General features: G+C 44.8%; 1 protein-coding gene across 3 annotated transcripts in view; it reads left to right on the forward strand.

The window, feature by feature from the left end:
* Positions 1-307: 307 nt before the first annotated feature.
* The window catches only part of NCK2 (NCK adaptor protein 2), a 153,923-nt gene continuing 142,107 nt past the window's right edge, over positions 308-12,123 (forward strand). For all 3 annotated transcript variants that reach the window (XM_053664623.1, XM_053664622.1, XM_053664624.1), the window contains exon 1: positions 308-548. The gene's annotated coding sequence lies outside the window, so the exon portion shown is untranslated. The remainder of the gene's footprint in view (positions 549-12,123) is intronic.

Here is a 12,123-nt window from a genome sequence, read left to right on the forward strand (position 1 = left end):
AAGTCGTTTTAGGAGAGGGGACCCTTCCAACCCCCGGTTCCAACCCCGCGCTTCGCTCCAGGAGGCCGGGTGACTGCGCACCCCGCGAGTTGACCGTCCCCGAGCGCGGTCCTGTCCTCGCGTGGCCTCCAGCCCGGACGCTTGCGGGCCTGAAGCGGCCTGCCGGTCCCCAGGTGGGTCTGTGCTCCAACCGCTCAGGCGGGCGGGGCGGGGCCGGACCCTGGGCGGTGTCACGGCGCTGCTGGGAGGAGCGGCGGGAGGAGGGGGGGGGAGGAGCGAGGAGGGGCGGGCGCCCAGCGCCGGGGGAGGGGTCGCCGCCGCTGTGGGGTTCGTCAGGCCCGAGCCGCGCGGTGGAACGGGCGGCCGGGAGGCTTGGCAGCGGGAGGCTCGAGGCGCCCGGGCCGGCGGGGTCCGGCCGGGCCGGCAGCGTCCACCGAGCGGCGGGAAGAGGTACCGGAACAGACAAAGAGCGGCGCCTGGGAGGGCGCGGCCGCCGCCCCGGGACCCGCGCCGCTGCCCTCCGGCCTCGGCTGGCGGTGGGCGGCAAGGTAAGCGCTGCCGGCGGGCTCCGGGCGGGGCCTGCAAACTTGGGTCGCTCGGCGGAGTTGGAGCGCAGCGGGCTCGCGGGACGGGGCGCACCCGAGAAGGGACCAGGGAACTGGTCCCTTCCGCGCCCCATCAGTGCCCTGGGCCCTGCCGCGGCCTGGCCCCGTGGCCGCGGGCTGCCGGCACCTCCTGACTCCGCACCTTCCCCCCTCCAGCCCGGCGCCCACCCCCGGGAGAGGGGGCTGGGGAGATGGGCGCCGTGAGGATGGGCGCCACGGAGGGCGCGGACGGGGGCAGGGGCCTGGGCGGAGAGTTCCCGGACCGGAGACCCCTGCGCGCGCTGGGAGGGTCTGGCCTGTGAGCTGGCGCCTGGCCCGGGGCTCAACACGGGACGGTGCAGTGGCCAAGGCTGCCTGCCGGTGCTCGAGCCTCTGGGAAGAATAACGGCAGTCGCCCAGTCCCAGCGCAGGGACGCGGGAGGCCGAGCGCGGTCCGCAGAACTTACTGTGTTTTTTGGAACTATTTATGATCCTTCACAAAGGTGCTGTCACATCGCATAAAGGAGATTCTCGCCTGGGCGAAGGCGCTTTGTGCTGAGTCTAAGGCTCTGTGTCCTGTCCCAGATTTACAGGATTCATACAACCACCTAAAACAAAGTTTCTCATTACACTCTGCCCTCTTGGTTTATTCAGGGCAATTTAACCACCAAGTGGTTCTGGGAGAAATTGGTGTGTGACTTTTAAGACATTCACTGGAACTCTCGTGTGAGTGCAGTTTGCGAATAATTCTGTAGAGGGGTTTAATGTGAAGAACGCTTTAATTTGCACACAAAAATGATCGTGTTGGAAGGTCTGCGAAGGATTCTAGGGGTCCGTGGCTGTTGAACATCAAGCCCCTGACTTGAGTATTGTAGCAACTTCAGGGACAAAGCAGGAACGTGTGTGGAGTCCACGCTTGCCTCTTCAAGACAGTTCAGTTGGCATTTTCCCCTGTATTTGGCTTTGTTTATTTTGCCAACAGGTTTAAGGCTGAGTCTGCCAAGTTTGCCTCTGTATGATGGGGTGAGCAGATCCCAGTGCTAGGGGCTGAGGACCCTAAACCCTGACAAAGGCCCATTTTTTCTGTTGACCCAAAAGGAAACTGAACGGAGGGAGGCCGTTGGGCGTGGCTTGTCTGGGTCGCACAGGTAGGGGAAGCCCTTCCTGTTCCAGGCCCAGCTCTGGCTTCTCTCCCACTTCTCCGAAGGGAATTTGTTAGGAATGAGAGTAATTTGGGGTGACTTTCATATTTTTGATGTCACCAGCAACAATGCTTTTCAAGCCTTAAAATGACTAAAAATGAAATTAACCTGGGCTGCTTTAGCCAATCACAACAGGTCTAAACTTTGTTCCTGAACACTCCTTACCTAGTGTTCCTAGATAAACTGGTAAATTAGTAACAGGAATCAAACACCTGAGGCGTTTATCTAAAGAGAATGGCAGTCCGTGGACATGTATAGAAGAAATGGACTTCCTGCCGAGATTGCGCTGGACATTCAGTTTTTAGGTTATTAGAACAGGGGTTTCCCAGAAACAGGTGCTAACCATGCTTGTGAAACAGCGACAACAAGGGAAAATCCTACCTTAATATTTCTCTCCTTGAGGTTGGTTAGATGTAGTTTTGATGGAAGAAGATGGCAGGATCTTAATGGTCTTCCCTTTGCAGCTGCTTGACCCTGAAATTGAGAACTTTAAGCAGTGGTAAGCTTCTGGAGGACCTTGACTTGGCTTGTACTTCTGGAGGCCCCACCAGGGCTCAGAGCTTCTCAGCTGCCACATAAACACTCACCAGGAATGATCATTGAACAAAGCATGAAACTGGGTGGCAAATTGCTGTCCAGAGAATTGCCTCGCTGCACAACTCCCTCTCTTGTGGAGAAACTAGCACTTTTTAAGTGGGTGGGGCTGGTTTAAGGTGCATTCCAGGTAGCCGTCTCAGTTTTCAGGCTTTGTGTTCTGCTTTATTATATATTACATACTTAAATTCTCTTCATCCTGCTCTCTTGGACCCTGCCACATTCCCAACCTCTGTTATTTGCATTGGCAGGATTATCAAGGTTTTCCCACAAACAGATATTATATATACAGTATTTGAGAAAAGAGCTGCACCCACATTAAATACACCAGAAACCTTCCTTGCATGTGCACAAATTGGATAACCTTTTAAAATACCATAAAGACTCCCTGATTGCCTGGAATGACCTGAGTCCTTTACTTGCTCCTCTTGCATTAAGTTAATTTGCCTTGGTTGAGATGAGGCTGTGTTGCTCTCTGAGACACATAAGCTGACTAACCTGCAGTGTGCCCCCGGGGGAAAGGGCTGTGGTCATTCATCTCTACCTTACAAAAATGAGGCTGACTGGCTGAAAAGCTGAAGATTGTTTGCAGGGACTGGGAGGGCAGTGGGCGGTGTTTGGAGAAACTAGTAGTAAGCTAACTTTTTTTTCCACAAATGAACTGGAAACTCCCCAGAAGTTACCCTAGTGGCCTGGGAAATTAGTTTTCCCATCTGGAGGGTTTGCAAATGGGGCTTTCAAATTGCTTCTCTTTCCTAAAATGAATGAAGGAAACCCTCCATGGCATGTTTTCAAAGAGCCTAAGCTAAAAATGATATCATGTAGCATGTTGTTGAATGTTTGAGTAAAGGCAACTTAGAAGGCGGTCAAGACAGCCTTTTAATGAATTATCAAAAATATGCAGCTAAAGTAAAAATAGTTTATTTCTTTAGGTCATTTTAATAACACAATTTTAAAAATTAGACTTTTTTCCTGTGTTTCACTTTGAATCAGTCCCAAAGGATGTATATTTATGAAAGTATAATCAACATTAGCAAGTTATACCCTTCCCCCAACACACACAAATACACAGGATTGATCACAGTCTGCCCTAACATTTCTTTGTGTTTGTACATTATATACATGGATGCCCAACAGATCCTGATTGAACAAATGAATATTACATTCTGAGCCCATTGACTTATTAGGGCTTTAGGTTCCTATTGAGAAGGAGTAATAAATGACCTCCAGAATCCTCGTACCTGCGATTAGAATCTCTTTGACATGGTGAAAGTTTTTGTCCCCAGGATATGCAGATAATGGGAGAATTTGGTCTGGTGGCTTCTGTATTTGGTAACTTCTGTCAAATCGATCACTTTTGTCCTTAACCTAAACTTTAAAAAAAGATGAATAAACAAAAGTAAAATGAAAAACAAACCCAACTGTATAATTAGCTGATGGATTTGCTAAATACATTACTTTTCAGTAGCTGGCCTGTCTGTCCCTGTCAACCTGAACTGAAAACTCTGGGCAAAGGATTGTTACCTTGGCCTGATAAGTTAGTTATTTAGTGTCTAGTGACACCTTACTTTATACCTTTTGTATTTTAATCTTTTTAAGAAAGGAAGCTTCGAGTACACTCAGTTTAAATACTGCAATTTCCTCTTTCGAGACAGTTTTGGAAAATGGGATGGTTTTGCTGGTCGGTGGTTAATGAAGATCTAAAATACCATAGATAAAAATTAAAGATGCTAATGTTAGTGTGGTAAATTACACTTTACAAATTGCTTTTCACATATGCCATCATATTCAATATTTGAAATGACGTGGTAAAATTGGCTCTGCTCTCATGTCAGTGTGAGGAGACTAGAGCTCGGAAGAGTGCCAAGGATGACAGATCTTGAACTCGTGTGTCAGTCCTTCCAGGGGCACCGTGCACCCCTGCTACGCAGGCATCAGATAAGGACCACCAAAATGGTGCTGGGTAAAGTTATTTTTATGAGGCTACTGATCTACTAGCATGCACGGCCAGATGGAACGGCGTGTCATAGACCTCGTGCTTTTGTTGTGCTGCAGATGCGAACGCGTGTTGGTGGCAGCTGATTCTACATTTCAGTTGACTCAGTGAAGATGAGCCACTTCAGGGGAGCAGACAGGAGCCGAATCAGTGAACTTTTGTCTTTCATTGTTAGGAGCCAGCAAGTTGAAGAATGTTTATTCCTGTTTGTGTGCCCCTTGGTGAGCTTAAGCTGCCATCACAGAACACCATAGACTGGATGTAAAACAGAAATCTCTCTCTCACAGTTCTAGAGGCTGGAAGGTCCAGGATCAGGGTGCTGGTATGTTCGATTATCAGTGTGTCTCTATTGCCGGCTTGCATATGGCCACCTTCTTGCTGGGTCCTCACAGGCACATTCATATCTGGTCTCTTCTTATGAAGACACCAGTCCTGTTGCATCAGAATCCCACTTTTATGACCTCATGTAACCTTAATTAACCCCTTGAAGGCCCTCTTTCCAAATACAGTCACATTGAGAGTTAGGGCCCAACTTATGAGCATTTGGGGGACAGTTCAATTTGTAACTCTGATCAAAAACAAGGCTAGTTATACTATGAAGTCCTGTTGCTTCCTTCACCCAGACTTGAATCCATATATTTGAGGACACCAGCCAGGGCTTGTGACAGAGCAGTAGAGAGTGAGGAGGGAATAGTAGTTCACTGCTCGTCAGAGAACCTGGAACTAGAGAAGCAGCCTTGGCATGGGCTTCTAGGCGCTGGTCAGGTTTTAAGTAGAATGATGTAGAGATAACAGTGTTGACTTAATTCCATTTATGGATGCTGCCCCTTAATGTGTGTGGCATGTTAACACATGGGTTCGCCTGCAGGCATTTTGTTTTTGGAGTAGGGTCACGATATAATACGAGATCTGTAGAAATTGTTGGATTTTTGGTGAACATGGAAGTGTATCCTGGTCCTGGATGAATAGAGCGAAGTGAGAGGGCGAGGCCGGTGGCCACCTAGGGCAGAGAGGCCATCCACTCTGGGCTGGCTGTTGCTGTGACCACAGTCTTCACCATGGGAGTGTGTGTCCCTTCAGTGGGTGTGCCTGGCAGTGCCTGGGAAAGTACACCTTGAGCAGTGCATGAATGTGGCTGACCTAGGCCAGTATGAGTGGGTCAAGATGATTGCACAAGGGTGGGGGACATGTCTGTGTGACCGGCAGCTCTCCAGCTCAGATGTGGATATTCATTCACAATTCATTCGTTCAGTCACTCTGTCATTCATATGAATTATCCAATTTTTTACTGATAATTTCCACCCGAAAGTCTGAATGGCACAAGCTATATGCACCTTCTTCTGACTTGCCAGCCTTCTCAGTGTTCCATCGTCGATTCAACTTGGTCATCCTTGAATTCTTCCTCACCTCCTAACTCTAAATTATATTGATTTTACGTTCAAAAGATCTCTTACATCTCAGCCCTGCTGTGCATTTTATTTATTCTCTCACTTGGACTGTCAAAATACCTTTCAAACCACTCTTGCCAATTCATTCTGCTCACTGCACCCTAATATTCAGGTCTGGCCATAGTCTACATTGGTGGCTCTCTGTTGCCCTTAGATCAGTGTCCCAAGTCCGTGTTCGCTCAGCATCAAGATATGCACCGAGCCACTATAGTCACCCGTGGCTACACACTAAACAACCGTTTGCTAATTGTGATAACAAAATGCCAGAGCTTATAATGAGTTTATGCTGATTCAGTGTTTACCCTTGTAATGATGGTGCCCCAATCATCTACAGCTCTGTACCTCAGCACTGTGAGCCCCTTATGGCAGGAGAGAGACTAAGTGCACAAAATGCTGTGTGTCTGTTTCAGCGTGGAGTGTTTCCCTGGAAATGCCCTGTGAAGTGCTTGGTTGTCAAGAGCACGGCTGTCCTACTGAAAATAATGAGAGTCACAAATGTGAGCCACAGATGTGATTTTAATGTTCTAGTAGCCACATTAAACATGTAAAAAGAAACAAGTGACATTAATTTTCATAATATATTTTGTTTTACCCAATAAATCTAAAATATTTTTATTTCTATATGTAATCCATATAAACACTATTTGTGAGATAATTCACATTGTTTTATTGGGTGAAGGCTGTGAAAGGGCTTCTATTCTACACTTACACACACTCATGCCCTCTCCTTACATTTGGAGTGTTAGGTGGCCATGTAAAGCCAGTGGCTGCCTCCTGGCAGTTGCAGGTCTGTACATTTTATATGATTTAAGCTTCACTTATTCTGTATTTTTGAAGGTGAGATAGCTAAAAAAGGAGTAGTGGAAATAACTTGAAGTAAAAATAATTTCCATTTTTCTTCAATGATAAAGGTATAATCTGTGTAGTTGTAAATAAGAATGTAGTATTTCATGCACTCAAACAATTTTAGAGTACTAAAATCAGATTTGGTTACATATAATGAAAATACCTCATACATGTTACAGATATGTTTTGAATTTTAGAGTTTAAATTATCGGTGTAAAGTAACTCACTTGGGTATTGGTATTCAACATATTTCTGGTACATGTTAAGTTCTTAAGTACAGAAACTAAAATTATGTATTTTCTATAGTGATCATTAGCTTCTCCCCTAACACACACCCAATATCACACATTGTAATTATTGTTCTCAGTATTGTACACAAAATAATAGCTCTTTGAAGTCTCTCAAAGAGATACTATTTTTAAAGATTAGTGTGGTTACTTTATAGATCAGGACCTGGAAGAGACATAGCAGGTTACCTCGCCTAAGGTCACAGCTAGTGGGAGTGTGCAGCAGACCTGCAACTCTCAAACTCGGACTGTCCGACTTCTTAGTCTTCTCTTACCACTAAGGTAGGTCACCATCTCTTCAGTAAAATGTGTCTGAAAGTACATAAACAGAACTGTAAACTTTTATTATGGTACACGATTTGAGAAATATTGATGGGAAGTCATTGATCAGCAGTGGAACCCTTCCAGTCAGCCAAGAGGTGGAGGAAACCCTGAATTTTGAATGAACTTAACGAATAATTGAGATACTCCAGTGGTCCCGCAGGGGTAGCGGTGAAAGCTCACGGGAGCATTATGGAACACAATTGACCTTGCTGCTTCTCTCTCCCGGCCCCTCCCTACATCTACCACAGACTGGTGGTCCTCAAAGTGCTAACTCTCCAGCTCTGAGATGGCTATTGGCACCCCCTGGAGGGCTCCTTAAACCTCAGGTCACTGGACCAGCCCCAGAATGTGTGATGCAGAGGTCTGGAATGGTGCCTGGGAATGTGCTTTTCTGGTGAGGTCTCGTCAGATCTGTGTGGGAGCAGGTTCCACCCAGTGAGAGCTGCTGCTGAGGGATTTGTGCAGTGATTGGGCGACTGAAGAGGTTTTCTGTTTTATAGTAACAGCACTTAATTTGAGAGTGGCCTGCAAGCCTGCTCTGCAGGTACTATCTCATAGGTATTTATGGTTGTGCCCTTTCAGAAAGAGCTGCGGATGGGTCCCCACCCTATCTCCACCACCATGGAGACTGAAGAAGCAGGAGTGAGTGCGGGAGACCCTTGAGGAGGCCATTTTTAACTTCAGCTATTTTTTCTTAATGAGCTACTGTTACTAAAGGGAAGGTGGGTAGGTAGGTGCTTACAGAAAACCTGGGAGCCCAGCAGACCAGATCTTTTTCCTTTGTGCCACTGTAACATCTTTGCAGGTCCTGATGGCTTTCAGGGGGTCCTGAAGATCCCCAAGTGGCTTTAGAATTGTACTTCTCAGGTCATGAGAGAGGCCAGGTCAAGTCTCAATGTGGATTTTTGGAAGATGGCTATTACAAGGTTCCAGTGGGACGGACCATCTACCATGGCTGCCATTCCAAGTGAGTTTTGTAATGCCAGATCATCCTAACCCTACCCTTCTGTTTTTGGAAGATTTTTGCAGTCATCAAAGTGTTGGGCAGCCTTCCCCTGCAGCAGATGGACCTGAGATACAACCAAGAGTCTGGTGCTTCTGCTGGGGGAGGCTGCTGTGTGTCCCAAGACATAGGGACACAGTGGTTTTCGGATGGGCTACCACTTGGGCAGTTCCTTTTAACTCATAGGCTTAGATTTGCAGTGAAGCTGCTTCTCATGTGGCCAGCTCCATATGTGTAGCATGCTTCAGGAGAAGTAGCAGCAAAAAATAATTTTCTTCAACTTGATAATTTCCCGAGCCATGGTGGGGCAGCCATGAGTGAGAAATGTTCGAAGAAGGTAAGGTCATAGTGAAGTGTCTAAGAAGGCGCCATCTGATAGGACAGAGCTCATCAGTGTCCAGGGTGATTTTCTTTAAAGGACATACCTCAGTTTAATATCTTAGAAATTTTGGCTGAGTTTTTAAGGATGTCTGCAAGTCAACAAATATTTATGTGAATTGTGCCACTTATGAGGCTGGCTACAGAGAGAAGCTTGCTCTCTTTCCCTCTTTTCAGCTGTATTCATTTCAAGAACAACCACTTCCAAAGCTTGTGTCCCTGTTTTCAAGTCTGTGTGTGTTAGGGAGAGGTCTGGGTTGGTGGTAAGCGGCTCTGATTGCTCTGAGTGATGGATGCCAGCTTGGGGACACTGACATAAAATCTGTGAGCTGCTCGAGTATTTTTAAGAGAGCAAGAAATAACAAGGAGTCAGGGAGTTATTATATAGACAGTTTTGGGAAATTTGATATAGATGAATAGTGAAACTGTTCAAACTTTTTTTGAAGAAACATATTTAGGAGCAGAACCTGGTGAAACAGATATAAAAACAGGTTTTTCTTTTGGGTCTGCCCTCTGGGTTTCACAGTATGTGACTCACTTAAAGTATACCTCCAACCCCCGACCACTTACTTAAAGTTGTCTGTTTACCATCTGTCTTCATTATCCGAACTCACATGGTTTTCCCTTTACATGTTTTAGTTATTGCCTTCTTTGGACCTCCCTAGCTTGTATTTAGAAGTTATCCTGCCTTTATTAAGCCGTCTTTCTTGCTTCATTCCCTTCTTGTAGTTTCCTTAGTAGGTCTGTTTTCCATGATTCAGTAGACATGACCCAGGGGTGTCTACAAAGAAACTCTGCCATTACTCTCTACAAAAGGGAGAGAGTTCTGCTGTCAGAACTCTCATTTTGGGGTGTGGATGGATGGAACTGTGTAGTTCAGTTGATCCATCATAGATTCAGACTCTAGTGTGTAATTCATTACTACTTAACCTTGACTCAGCCCTAGCTAGGAAAGTTGAGTCCACCTTCCAAAAACAAAAAGTAGATTCTGTTTTCATTAATGTCTCAGATCGGTGAGGAAAGTTATTGGTTATATGTTGAAGGAAAAAAATATGTTTTCAACATATTGCTCATTAATATGTACAATCTCCCATTTATTCTTGGACCTTACTGGCTGTTAGGTTTGAATTAAGGAATAAAGTTACAAGTACAAAAATACCTTTTTAAATGTTAACATTTTAAAAACCTAGTTGAGATTTGAACCTTTACTTCTATATATAGATTATTGGTTCTCAACTGGGAGCAATTTTGCTGATATGGATGCGTGGTAATGTCTGGAGACGTTTTCTAATTGTCCTGACTGGGGTGTGCTCCTGGTGTCCAGTGGGGACAGGCCACGGATGCTGCTGAGCATCTTTACCGTGCACAGGACTGCCCCGCAACAGACAATTACCTGGCCCCGAATGGCATTGCCTCTGCAACCTCAATGGAACTAAGTGATGCTCCACTTTGCTTAAACATCTATATAAATTGATGATGCATGTGTTCTTCCACATTGTCACCCTTTTGGAGATTTTGTCCCCACTGTTATAAACATGAAAAATAGTATATTTAGAAAGTGAAACTATTTAGTATCTTTGCAGTTAAATGTGTAAAGGAGACAGTTTAATATAACTGACTTAACTATGGTTTATCTGTAATACTGCTAGTGATAAAGTATGGCTTACATTGCCTTTTTATTTTCTATTTCATATTTGGATGATATAAATATGAAATGCTGATTTGTGGGGAACATTTTAATATCTTGCTGAACTGTGATAAAAACTTTTTTCCCTTAGAATGTTCACTTACAAAGAAGTAATGCAGGCCCCTTATAAATTGCTTTTAATAAGTAATTGACTTCTAGTGTTTGAACTGATCAAAGATATCTGTTTACTTACCTCAGAAACCTTACAATTGGTGACTGTGTATTAAAAAAATATTTTTGTTATTACTAAAGTTCATGAGTCTAGGTTCAGCTTCATTATCTTTGAGCTGGTCACATCTGTTAAGTTTTCAAATGTGCTTCCTTCTTTATATAGTTCTAAAAAATAAACTCTTCAGAGGAGAGAGAACAAAAATACCACAAATTAGACCTTTTCCTGGGGAAAGGAAAGGAGAATGATAATTTGGCTGTTAGACTATGACTCCCAGTGTCTATGTTAGTGGCAGAGCTGCCTGTTAGCCAGCCTGGAGTACGGCGTCGATGCCCAAACTCCTTCTCTGTAAGCAAGCTGTTACGTGACGAAGTCAGAGTGACCTAGACATTAAGACGTATACCAGTTAGGAGTTTCCTTGGCCTTATGTAAATCTAGTTTGTGTAAATCATTTCCTGTTGGGATTGCCCTTCCTTTTTACTTGGTAGCTTCTTGTCTCCTCTCTTTTTGTTCTGTTACCAGGATTAATACCACACCAATGCTTTATAAATTTGTCAACCGATCTTGGTGGAAAGAGTTAAAAATACAGTCACTCTTTTCTTTTTCTCAATCCTCCCATGCTCAGGCAAAAGACCTCTGAAAAATTCATGGTAATTGTGGACAGACTTATTTCTGAATTTATGTGCTGTAAACAGTATAAACATCTGATTCATTCTCATTTGTGTCTGCGTTGTCTCTTACAGCATTGGTGGGGGGAGGCCAGTGTGGTTACTCAGCCATTGTGTAGATGTGAACCGGGGCATCACAGGGCACAGTGATAATTGGCCCACAGGGGTCATACTGGTGTGTGGTCAAGGAGGGGCCTCAGGCCAGGGATTTCTGTGAGATGTCCCAAATCTAGAGTTGGAGACCCTGGACTTGATTCAATAGGACCTTGGAGCAATTATTCAAGGCTCCTTCCTCAAAATAAAATGTTTCGTCTTTTATTGCAGTAACTTCTTGACTTTTAATGATAAGAGGAGCTGGATTAAAACAGGCTTATTCTGAACTTTAGCTACTCTTCTAAATTTGAACTTCCAGCATCTTGCATCATATGAAGAATAGAGATGTTGATTCTCTTTTTCACCTGCTGCTAATTTGGCTCAAGTTGCATAGCTAATTTTTACCCTCTCTTGACCTCTGTTTTTGTCTTCTATGAAAGAAGGGCTTAGTTCCAATGTTTTAAAAGACGTTTTATTGCTCAGCCTTTCCCTATTTTAAAACTGGAACTGTACAGTTCTTTGTTAGAGAAGTTTCTTTGAAGCAGAATGGCACGAATTGACTTATGTGGTAAATTTTTGCTACCATTACTTTTTGTGAATCTAATTATATGACTGAATGAGTGTGTGCATGGAAATGTAGAAAACCTGCGTTATTCTTACTGATCTGACCTATAAATCGGACTGCTGCCCCAGTTTCGCTTAACTAAATTGTGACACAATTAATACTTAGGGGTGCCAGCTCTGTGAGCGCCAGTGTCAGGTGCTCCGGGAATAGGACCAGACAAAGACTCGCCCCCCAGGAAGCTTACAGTCCAATGCGGAGACATTTTACAGGTTCACAGTC

Source organism: Artibeus jamaicensis, unplaced genomic scaffold (genome assembly GCF_021234435.1).
Source record: "Artibeus jamaicensis isolate MK-2021 breed Jamaican fruit bat unplaced genomic scaffold, CSHL_Jam_final contig_384, whole genome shotgun sequence".
Lineage (NCBI taxonomy): Eukaryota > Metazoa > Chordata > Mammalia > Chiroptera > Phyllostomidae > Artibeus > Artibeus jamaicensis.